General features: G+C 39.3%; 1 protein-coding gene across 1 annotated transcript in view; it reads left to right on the forward strand.

Moving 5' to 3' along the window:
* SPON1 (spondin 1) overlaps nt 1-12,644 on the forward strand; it is a gene marked incomplete at both ends in the record, with an annotated part of 195,472 nt that overhangs the window by 153,148 nt on the left and 29,680 nt on the right. The gene's annotated exons all lie outside the window — the stretch shown is intronic.

Consider the following 12,644-nt stretch of genomic DNA (forward strand, 5'->3'; position numbering starts at 1 on the left):
TCTAGGGCATAATAATATATTTTCTTCCTTTTTTTCATTTGCATTGTTCCTGTGAAATGTTATGACTTCTGTTTGGTTTTGGGCACAGCACGTAGCACTGTACAAAGTCTGTTGGTGCACAGAAAACTTAGTTTTGACACTACAGTTGTCAAGACTGGGTGGAGTGGCAAAAGGTCGTTTCCTTTCTGACTGGGGTAGAGAAGAAGGAGGCTGAATTAGTAATTTGAGAGATTTGATTTTTTTTTGAGGGGCGATATACTTTTTTTCATGCATAGTTTGTAATGCAGTGATTCCAGAACAGGATGAGACATAAAAAGTTCCCGGCTTTGTAGATGGTATCGGGGGAAAGGAATTGTTCAAAATTCTTATCCCTCTTCCTTAGTCGAGTGTCCTCGGGTATAAGCCCGAGGACACTCAGGTACATACTGGAAACGCAAAAATTTCTTCTTCAAAGCCAACTGCATGCCCGCTAAGGGCCTGGTTTATAGCATGCCTTTTGGGGGAGTTTTACATGGATTTTGGTTTTGTGAAAGGTGTGGTTTGAGCCATAGATTATCAGTTTGTTAGTTAATACAAAGTTTTTGTAATTAATGTATTTCACAGACAGCTTGATCATGCTTGCTGGATTAATTAATGTTTTAACCATGAATTCAAATTGACAGTCCAGATTGTAGATGGTGCTGTGTTTGTATGTAGTTGCTTAGATTATCAGAAGGTGGATGATCGAGTCATTCAGTATTGTAGAGAAAGCGTGGTGTCTCCACCTTCACTTGCGGATTAGCAGGTGTCCCTTTTTCAGAGTGACAGATAAGACCAGTGGCGGTATGAATGTCAGTCTTATTTCTTGCAAGGCATGTTGTTGTGTCATCATAGTGCTGGAAGTCAGTGAACATGCTTGGGAAAAAAAACTTTCTGAACTGTAAGTGGTTTATTTGGTCTGCTAACTTTGCCATAGTTTCTCTGTCTGTACAGTGCTGCAAATGATTTACAGCAGAGCTCTAGAACTTAATTATTGTTTAAAAGCATTTTGAAATTCCTTGAGGCAAGGTGCCATGAAAATACAAAGTGCTATTAATTGGCTCATCAGAGTTCAGAGAATGCCACAGTAATTGCATATTTAATAGTCTTTCAGTAGTTACTGTAGTGCAAAAACTTGGCAATTCCGCTGTAAGCGAACATTTCCATCAGTTTCTTTCAGTATACAGTACAGCGTCAGGAGAAGACAAGATGGAACGACCCTGTGAATTTTGCATGCTTTTGCATTAGAAACATGAGCGCTAAAAACATTCATCCTGATTAGCCAAAGGGTGACGTATCTTTAAAGTTACTCCAGTGAATAGAGTCCTAGCACTGGCTTCGTAATGAGACGTGGCATTTACCATGCTTTGCTGCTCTGATTACTAACCTCTTTGGAAGTTTGCCCTGCCATAACGGAGCAGTTCTAATCTCTTTAGAGATTAGCAAAAAGAAAACAACCTAATTTTATTTTACGGGGTAGTAAATGATTTTAATAAAGTGGCTTAACACCTGGAATTAGGGCTTCAGTGGGGACCAGTCTGGCCTGCTACTTTTGTACAAAAGAAGAAGGGAATGATGTTTGTGTTCAGTGTTCTGTTGTAAATCCCCCAGCAGGAGTCTGGTATGAGAGGGGACTCGAGGGAGAAAAGAAAAAGGGATGAAGGAAAATAAATATCTTCGCACAGTATCCCTGATTTAAAAGAACTGAGCACAATTCTAACACTGTACAATTCTGATTACGGAGTTACTAGAAAAGAGTTTATTAGATACCTAAAGGAATACAAATGAGATGATCACAACAGAAATATGTGCTTTACTACTGGAATGAGAAGTGTGCTTTTTTTGGCTCAGAACATTTCATGGAATATTCAAAACGCCTGTTTCATGGCATAATAATGCGTTGTGTCATTTCATGATAACATGACTATCAGCTAAACTCTAAAATTTAAACCTAACTTCAGCACATAAGCTTTAGAGATAAGCATATAAATAGGTCAGTGTTCATATAATTTCAAAACAGCCATGGGAAATAGCAAGGGATGTACATCGCAATAAGCATTTCTAGCAGTACACTTAGGTACACAGTTTTAAGGTATGTCTTTATCGGTTAGTGGCATTTTGCAGCTAAAATGAAAATACTCATATTTATCCTGACCTCACTGCAGTGGTTGTTTCTCACTGTTTTCTTAGTTTTAGAATTAATATTGTGGCAAGCAAGTACAGTGCAATATGGTGAATACCTTCCTTTAGAGTGCAAGCCTCTCTTTGTGTTCCTTAATTTAGAACTGTTCTGATCATAAAATAACTACATGAACGCTAGACTCAGCAATCTGATGTCCAGGGGATCTTCCAGAGTACTTTAGAGCTGCTCTTAAGACAAACACATTTCTTCATGTCTGGCTTATTACAGAGACAGCATCACCCATTTATCTCTGATTACTGTTGGATGACATATGGCATTGTGGCCAAAGGGTTTAATTCTTATTTCTCTGTTCTGTTTTTGCTGTTCTAAGTAAGCAACTAGAAACCAAAACAGTACTTTCTGCAGTGGAATTAATAGCTCTTCCCTGGTACGTTAATTACATCAATTGCAGATGTCATTCTAATAGCAGCTTCTACTGGTTTTAAAGCTATAAGTCTTACATAATTCCTCTTCTAATACTAATTCTGCTCAATGGCACATGTAAAGTATAGCCATATTAACTGAGTTAAAGAGACCTGAAGCTCTTTAAGTAACAAGTAGTATGGGCACCAGGTAGGGAGATAACCTTCATCTGACCTCCCACACTGTTCTGAGGGAGCAGTTAGTGCTAAATAGCTCACAAAAAAAAAAAAAAAAAGAAAGGATTTCCCAGCTGTCTAACTGTTGGGGAGCCAGAGGGAACCATCAGAGATGGGAGACAGTGTCACCTAGCTCGAAGTAGCAAGGAACCTTTTTTGGGTCAGTCTCAGTTCCTGGATTTGCCACTGTGTAACACCTACCTAAACAAGACTTTTCTAAACGTATACAAATCCACCATGGAGAACAGGATAGAAGAGTTCTTTGTCTGAGACAAACAAAAGCTATCCACTCCCCTAAAAGCTGGTCCTGCCCTCAGGACAGGTAGTGCTGTCTGTTCCCTTCTCTGTCTGTCTGTCCTGACTTACAGGAGTGCAGAGGCAAAGATGAAGCACAATTAAAGTACACACGCAGAATCGGGGATATTTGGCCGGAGCCACTCTCGGTGGAGGACTACGTAGATAGTCCTCTCAGTCACACGTCGTAGACTGAGCTGCTTTTCAAAGGGAAGGGAGTTGCAAGGAAAGGAGGTAGTAAAGGCAGCCCCTGCTGGGGAAAAAAGGCGACATCTCCACACCTTGGAGAAATCTCTGACTTTCTTCTTAAAATCCTGCTCTCGTAAGTCCTGTCAGAGATAGAGATTACTTTATCCAAAACCTGAGACTAGTGTGTTTTGGTCATTAAATTCTGAGACAGGTTAATGTCAAAGCATAAAACATGAGACCACCGAGTGCCGGAGAAATGGTCCACAAGGGCGACATCTGTTTGTCATGGCAATGGCTGAAAGTGTGTGGGGGAACAAAAAGATGTGAAATTGCTTTCTCTAAAGGAATTCTCCTTTCCATATTACAGGAAATATAATTCATGATAGCATCCTCAATTCCTTAATTTGTTTAAAGGCTATGTTTTTCATTGGGTTTTTTGGTGAGGTGGTTATTTTTTTTGGGGGGGGGGGGGGAGGAATGGTAAAGGGAGGTTTAGGAACAACATCTTTACTTGATGGGAAATTAAGCTGTTGTGATTGCCTCTGTGCAGCAGTTAAAACACATTTAGAATATTTATACTGTATATTCTGAATGAAAAAAAAACCAACCACCTGACATTGATTTATCAAAATGCTATCAAAAGTCAGGAAAGCTCACCTCCTGAGCTGATTTGCTGGTCTTATTTAAAATGACTTCCTATTATCCGAATAATTATTTCCCCTCCATTCAAGCTACTACGTTGGCTAATGTCTGAGAGAAGCAGCAGGATGAATAACCGTGATACCTGGAGTCTTACTGCCAGCATTTGCCAGAAGACAGAATTGTTCTGTGCTGTTCCTCAGAGCAGACCCAGCCTTCTCCTGAGGTTTCCTGCCGATATTTAAGCAGTTGAAACTCACTTATTTGTAGCATGCCCACAAACCAGTCTCAATGCTTTCATCCCTGACTGTTTTGAAACCATTTGAAGGATCCTGAGCAAAAAATGCTGTAGTTACCCAAATGTGAATCTGACGAGTGAACCTAGTGCTTTAAAACACTTTTATCATTATCTCGTGAATGCAGTCTTTGTCTGGCTGCTTGCAGGTTGTCTTTTGGTTGCATACATCTGCTTTGCTATACACAGAATGCCTTGGTGTGTTGGATTGGGTTTCGGTGTGAGGGGTTTTTTCCCCATTTCTTTTCTGGTGTGCTCACCGTTTCCAGATCATTTGTAAGTTTAAAATAACAGTAGGTTTATAGCGCTTAGATATAGGTTTAAAGGCTAGGTTAGTCTAAAGGATTGATGAAATTGGGAAAGTTAAGACAGAAGGAGGACAAAAGGGATATGCATTGAATAAACCTATTAAGCAGAGGGTGGGAATTACACCACTTACTGTCAGCTTCAAAATCTAGTTTAATCCCCTACTTTAAGAAATAGCCAGTCCTAAGTGTAGTAAAAAGATCTTCCCTTGTTTTTGGCAAAGTAATGTAGGATCCCAAAATGTTTCTGTAGTCCTAAAGACAGCAAAGCACTCTATGTAGAATGAAGCAAAATGTGCAGTAGAAAATCAACACGTGATCAAGAAGTGAGTTCACAAGGGAGACTCTTTTCCTGCAGAATCTGCTCAGCCACAGAAAATGAGAGCTCAAATACTCAGAGCATACCTAGGGCTCGTTAACACACACTGCTAAGCTTTATACTATGCAAAAATGAATTACTGCTTTATTGGGACACCCTAGATTATGTAACTGCACCTTAATGGAAATAAAATAAAGCATATGATTTTCACTGTTGCCATTAGCAACAGTTCTGTTATTAATTTCAGCCTACATTCCCCTCCTGAAACAACCACTTCATTGAAAGAAAACCCTGTGGGACGAGTAATGCAGAAGGTTTTTAAAGCAAAGCGAATCAGGGCTTTTGGGATGTATGCTAAGAGTAACAATGAACATACTTCTTTTTGCATCCCATCCTAGTAATTTTTGACAAAATCAGGAATTACAATTCCTATAATTCCCTTCTAAAAGCTTTTTTTTAAACGTGCATTGTCAGTTAGCATCTGTGCAGTCACCATCCTGAAACTGTAGTTTTAACACATATTTCCATGTTTTCTGGAAAATATGGACAATATCCGTAGTTTGGGAAAATTCTCAGCCTGATTATCTAACAGGGGGGTTTTTCTTTGTAAAAGTGAATAAAAAATCGGTAAGTATCCAATTTAGGAAAGCTTTCCTGTACAGCATGGCAGTTAAGCTGGGACTGTCTGAAGCACTGCGTTACTTGCTCTCCTGAAACGAGACCTGTTCAGACAGTAACAATTCAGGATTGGATTTAAATCCTCATCTTTTCTTCCATTTGTCTTCAGCTGCACCCCAACAGTATTTCTTTATCTACCTCAGCTGTGAAATTGTGCTTTTGTAATTGAGTGGATTTTATTAAAAACCTGGAAATTCCCCCAAACTTTCATATTTGGTCAACTGAAAAACACAGATTTTTTATTCTCTGAAATGTCATTAACTATTTTTTTTTTTAAGGAAATAAATAAGTCTTTTTAATTAAAGAAATGACTGTTTGTACAGGGAAATATTGAATTTGTATGTACTGTGATCAAATAATGAATTCCATTCAGGCATATTTACATATCTTGTAATATGCATGGTTTTCTCAGCTGCCACAAAATCGCTGTCATAAACATAGACAAGTCAAAATAAAATAGGCAAACACAATCCTGGTATAATTCCACTGACTGAAAAGTATTTTTACTGTTGCTTAAAGTAACCCCAAATCTGTGCTACTGGCTTTAAGTATAATCTGCCTGAATCTAAGTCAGTCATAGAATTAAACAGAATTTAGCTGTCATCAAATAGTAGAGATAAGTCTTTATCTTTAATTATGGGCGCTTTTTTCCCTTCCAAACGAAGTAATTTGTGACTAAAAGCTTAACCTTTTAAAAAACGTTCTTTTTTATGAACTGGAAGAAAACAGCTTCTGCACCTTCTTTCATCAAAGAGTGTCTGCATGTTCAAAAGAACTGCATCTCAGCTCTGAGGCTTGGGGCAACTTCGGCAACCTCTTTGGCTGCACCCACAGGAAAGTAGATGAGTTGCATGATGTATCACCAGCTCACGATAGCAGCGGTGCAAGTAAGGTTTTGTAATGGCCATGCTAATCGCTGTGGGAAACATCTGACGTGCCCCAGATAAACAAGAAATCCTCAGAAACCTGGGCAGACTCAAGGCAGGCCAATTGCTTATGGAGTTAATAAAACGTGCCCGTTCAGAGTGCGTTACAGGAGATCACGTTCACAGTTGCTATAAAACGAATGTGTATATTTACATGAAGATGAACTCCACAGCAAATAAAGCTGTATGTAGCTCCTTTTATCCCAGAAATCTTTTATTGCCACAAAGCAGGCAACTACTTCCTCTTTCTTTTAAAGTTTTTACACGTTTCAGTAATGTGCCTACATCAGTGTCCCCTTTTTATTCAAACACATCTGTAAAACTGAGGTAGGCAAGATGTCTACAGTTTTTATCGCCCAGGAGAAAACATGCCGTATTTCAACTAGTATCCATGGATGTCCGTTAATGTGTTCAGTATCAAATAACCAGATATTTTGTGTTAGTTACCACTTTAAAGACAAAATTGGTCTTTATTTTTCTCTCAACCGGGAGCGAAAGTGTGCATTTTTATTGGGGTAAAGTAATACTTTTTTTTTTCTTGTACTCTGGACTTCTAACGTATATTCTGGCACATCCATTGCTGCAGCTGAATTCTTCATGCTTCATGCTGACAGCCCCACGTGAACACATCCTTTCAGTAATGAGTGAGGTACCTAAACCCACAAGAGGAATAACTATAGCAGCCTCTTGTCTTCGGTGCTCAGTCTTCGGGTTTCCTTGTAGACTACCTGGCTGCCCACAGCATGCAAGCAGATGTTTGTATCTTCTCTTAAATGTTTCCTTCTAACATCACTCTGCAACAAGACATCTAACTATACAGCGTATGTAGCAACAAGGAGCCAAAATTTGGGGTTTTGAAGGCTTTTGTTAGCCTGAAACTATTTGCATGAACTGAAGAAGTCAGGGATACTGAACGCACGCTTTTCACGTCCTAAAATGATTTTTGTGTGTCTACATAGGATGGAGGTGGAATAAGGTCTATTTATACTCATCATAGAAGATGGATCAGCTTTTAAGAGCACCCGACTATCCCTCCAAAGCGCTATATCATTCTCATTTTCATAGCATTTGATTCCCCACAGAAAGCATACTGCACATTATACTTTTTCATTCTCACCTTATCTCTTTCTCCTTCAATAAAAAAATATTTTTTGAGGGAAAGGATGATCCTTCAGTGGAGATGCTATCTTAAAACTCGGATATGTAGGTTTATTTCCAGAAGACACTCGATTCATCATCTGTGAATTTGGGATAATGTTGCTTTTTCTACTTTCTAAGAATCTTGTGATAATAAGTCCACTGTGGATAGAGAGGCATTCAGATATTATGAGGATGAATGTTGTGGAAGAAATTAAGTATTCTCTGTTCTAAAACTATCGAATGAATGCCAAATAGTGACAGTGTGAAATGAGTGAAATTAAGCTCTGGTTCAAAACAGGTGTTTTTCATTCCCACAGTTCGTTGACTCTGACTCTGATTTTGATGTCAGATAATACACTGTCATTTGTTTAGCTGAACCAAATCAAATCACTATCATGAAGTGCTAAGTGATCTGCACAGTAATATTTTTTAATGTTATTTGGCACACATAAAAAAATAGTAATAAAAATTACTTATAAAAATAACTTCCAGTACGAAAAAGATACTAATCACGTTGGTTACCAAAAAGCCGCAGGAGCACAGGAAATAGTTTACGTGGCTTTCCAGATCCTACTAATCTCTCTTTTATTCTACAGGTATTCAGATGAGACTTTAAACTTTTGCTGAAAGCTTTCATTATGTTTTAATGGATGTTACCCTTTAAACAAGTTGTTTTAAATCCCTTTGGTTGAGAAAGACTTCAAATCAAATTCTATCTTCAATGCTGCTTTTTCAGCTATGTCCCACTTTCTTTTCTTGAAGATGAGGAAACGTTTTTAATCTTTTGTAAAGTGCACAGAGAAACGATCTAATTTAGCAGTGGTTTCATACCAAGGGGTTCTATTTGTTGCCATTTAATGACTTTATTCTCTGTGTGGCTTCATTTGTACTTTGCAGGAACAACTGGATGTAAAGAAAATTATTAATTTTTACCAACCTCAGAATGTCAGTAAGGCTGTCTGTATTAGAACGACATTATCAACTTTTTAAAATCATGCTATTTGGAGGACTTTCTGGAGGACAGTACTTTCATAGGGAACAGCTATTGGCTTAAATACCTGACCCCAGCTTGAAGCACGAATGTAGAAAGCGGATCTGGAGAAAAGGATAATTGTTTGCTATTTTTGCGTGTTCTACTTTAGGCCACAATCCAAAAAATATTGAAGTCAATCTAGAAAATACTTTGGCTTCACTGGACATTTTGAGCAAGCTTTAAACATGTAGAGAAGGGGTCATTCAACTAGAAACTGAAATAATATAATTGAACTAATAACTGAAATTGAAGATGAAGCTTCAGTAGGCTCTACAAAGATTTTATACCAAGTTTTGTAAATGATTATGCCTAACCACTCTTTTCAGAGGGATAAAGACTCCTGAGAGCTTATACTAATTTAATTATTAAATCGCTACTTCCTACTTCTAGGTGTAGCAGAGGTGCTGCATCAATATCAGCACATTTTCACACAAATGGAGGCAGACACACCAGTGCAGGCAAGTTGCCGAGGAGTAGGGCATATTGATCCCATAAGGAGCTGGCCGCGTGCGAATGCGTTGTGCCAGGGCTGACCGGCGGAGCAGCACGGTGCCGCGCACCCTTACCACCCTCAAGGGAGAATTTCATACCTGTACTCCATTGTGTGATATCAATATGCCCAAAAGAAACTGAGCAAGAACTCAATTGCAGATTCCCAAGTATCATTTCTGTGATCTGTACTCAAGGAGGAAACCCTCTTAAATGTGAAAAGGAAAGAGGGTAGCAGCTTTCCTTTTGTGCCTCTCTGTAACGACTGACAGGTAGTCCCAAATTCGCTCCTTGACAACTTCCACATGCACAGAGGCATAACATAGGCTTGACAGTTTTTTTCCCTTTTATTTTTTCCTTTTGTTGTTGGAAGAGGTGTGGATCAGACTTTACCTAAAGGATTTTCAGCAGCTCCACACAAGGGCATCGGTGCCCTTCCCGTTAACTTGTTCTGACATTGTAACATTTTGACACTCCATCAGTGTGCAAATGATCTAGTTTTCTTTTTCAAAATCTAACAGTTTCAATACTTGGGAATCATTGCTTCCCAGCCAAATACATAAATGATGATGATAAGACAACTTGCAACATACAACAGTGAAACATCCTTGTTCTTTTTACTATATTTTGATGTGAATTTGAGAGTGTGTTTACTTCAAAAATCAAAGCAAAACTTTGGGACTATGAAAAGGAGAGAAAAACGGGTACAAATGTAATAGAGCAAGCCCTAAGAAAATATCAACTAAAATTCATCAAAATTAAAGTATGTGGTGTTTTATGCCTCTACTGTAAAGTCTGTGCAATTGGGTTATTCAAGGCAGTTGGGTTATATCAACTAGTTGTATATTATTAATTTATGGGTTTCTCTTCAGGCATTTCATATCCTCTCAGTTTCTACCATCTGCCAATGATTATAGCTAAAGTGATTGGCCAGCAAATCCAAGTACTCTATCGTTTCTATAGATTGCTCTCTATCTTCAGATTGTTTACAAGGCTGTGAATTTGTGCGGTGGATAACATCTGTTTGCCTGGGCTGTTTAAGTTTATCACATTCCCTTAAAAATGCGGAGGTCAGCTGGAGAGGCTGGAGGCAGGGAAAGGTGGCCGCTTTTCTGGAGGAACTCCCCAAACCTGCTCCCTGCAGGAGGCTGGGGAGATGAAGGCTGGTGGCACCACGAGTGGTGAGTGGAGCTGGGCTCCCCGGGCTGGCACAAAGCCTGGCAGCCGGACCTCACGTGGCAACAGCCCCACAGACCCAAGGAGGTGGCAAGCAGAATTTGCTGTATTGTTTTCCAGGATTTTATCTTCTCAACATAAACACTTGTCCAAGGAAAACTCTTTAGTGTACAAAATGTCTACTGAGGTACCTGTCTATGAGTGCATGTAGAAGTAAATATACACTGGCATTAATAACAGTGTAGGGGTTACATTTTAAAAATTTTTTTTAAAATTAGAAATATTACAAATCTGCATGGTGGAGATGACTGCACAATTAGAATATCAGTCTGGAATAACAATGATTTCATTCAAGTTGCAACTTGATCTTGTGTAATTGTCTAGGAGCTCTAGGTACCAAAAATGTGTGTTTTCATTCCAGGCCCAACAGAACACTGGATTCTCCATCTTTTTATTTTGGTTACTGTTCAGGAAGTGGCCATGAATTCAGCTCTTGCATCTGATTTTTCACCTCCCTTAAAAATTTGGGGATGTTGGAATGCACCATGCTCTCTTCCGTATTTCCTTCCCTCTGCACTTACTACTAAGCTATTAATCATAGTTCATCCACTCTTGGTATGTGTTTCTAATTTGAATAGCACGTGTTAAAGTGCTTTCAGACATGAGTGATTTGGATGTTACTGACATAATTACTGGCTTCTATTAGATAAGTAGTGTATTATTTTAATAAACACAACCGTCTATGCTTATAACAGACTTTCTTCGGGACGTAAAATACACAGTTAATAATTTTGAATGCAAATGTGTTCTCAAGGCAAGTAAATGAAGATAGTCTAGCTGGAGAGTCTCAGGATGTTGAAAGAAGGAAAATTAAAAATTAGGGCAAATTCCATTGACAGGGAAAGACGAGTAATGTCTTTTAACTTCAGACTTTTACCTTCATTTAATCATTTTCCTTTTAAATCACTTTGGGGGGAAAGCCGCCTCTTCCACTTTTGAAGGCATGGAGGTAAGAAGAAGGTTGCCGTAGATGAACCTGGACGTGATGCATCTCTCGTGCACGGTGCCGCCCAGCCCAGCGGGGAGGCTGGCAGAGGGCTGTGCTGGCGGCTCAGCCTGCTGCTCCTCACCCAGGGCCTGCCCCGCTGAATCCGCCTGCTGGCATGGCTCTGCTGAGTGCTGTTTGATTGCTCCCTTTCATCCTAAAATTCTTTTTCTTCCAACTACATTAGTAGTATGGGAGTTTGATTAAATCTTTTTATACTTACTTGCATTTATAGAGTCAGACTTCCAGTGATATTAGCTCAGGACGTTTAATGTAGTATAGGCTTTGGCTAAGCGTCTGTATTCTTAAAAAGGACTTTCAAGAAATGGCTTATCCATCCACTCAGGTTGAGGGAGAGGTCATGTCACATATGTATTCCTCAGACTGAAAACCTTTTGTGTTACAGAGAGGGCCCATCAGCGCTGTAATTACCTTGCTTTGGTAAAAAGAGGGAGTCAGAAAACATTGAGAGTGATAGGAACAACCAGTGAATATTGCTTTCTTTAAACAGGGGTGTATATGGACTAGAGCTGGTCTGGGGCATCAGAACTCTTGCTATCAAGCAGGAAATTGCACTATTATCACTAAACTGAAAGGTCAGCTCTGTTGGAAGTGTCAATTACTGGTAATGTATGAGGTGGGTTTCTTAGTCTAATTGGGAAATATTTTTAAAAGGCATTAGAAATCATGTGAGTGAGTTGTGAACTTGTCTTCCTCTAAGGCGAATTACTGCGGTGGATTCCTAAGGGAGATGCAGAAAACGCTTCTAAAAAAGTGATAGATGTCTTTTGAGCATCAGAGCCTTGTTAACGGCCTCCTGCCTTTGTCCTGGGTTTATTGTACCAATATAAAGTTTAGAAATGCTGATGCAGGAATTCCTACAGACTTTAGGAAATAATCTTTGTACAATGCTTTGCCACACTGTGGGCTTCCACAGTGGGTGTTATATTTCACCCCGTAATTTTTACGTGAGTAAATGGAGAGCAAAGAGAAAGTGTTATCAATGGCTTTACTTGGAGGAGACTGTAGTGCATCCACCATGGACTCTTTACATCCTTACATATACGATGGTGATATATAATATATCAGACATGTTCACAGGGTGCGTTAGATTGCCTAGAGCAGCAGCCTCTAGTTTTTGCCCACCTCTTGGCCCATGGAGCTGTAACACATTGAGGGCAATTCTTCTGCCTTTGCTTGCTTTAGCCTGGTAAGTTCCTCAGGCCACGAGGATTGTCAGAGTCACAAAATCAACAGCCCGAGATGTACTTTTTGCTAATAAACTGCTACACGTGGACTAACAGCCCGGGATACAGC

The sequence above is a fragment of the Vanellus vanellus genome (assembly GCF_965231255.1).
Source record: "Vanellus vanellus genome assembly, chromosome: 6".
Taxonomy (NCBI): domain Eukaryota; kingdom Metazoa; phylum Chordata; class Aves; order Charadriiformes; family Charadriidae; genus Vanellus; species Vanellus vanellus.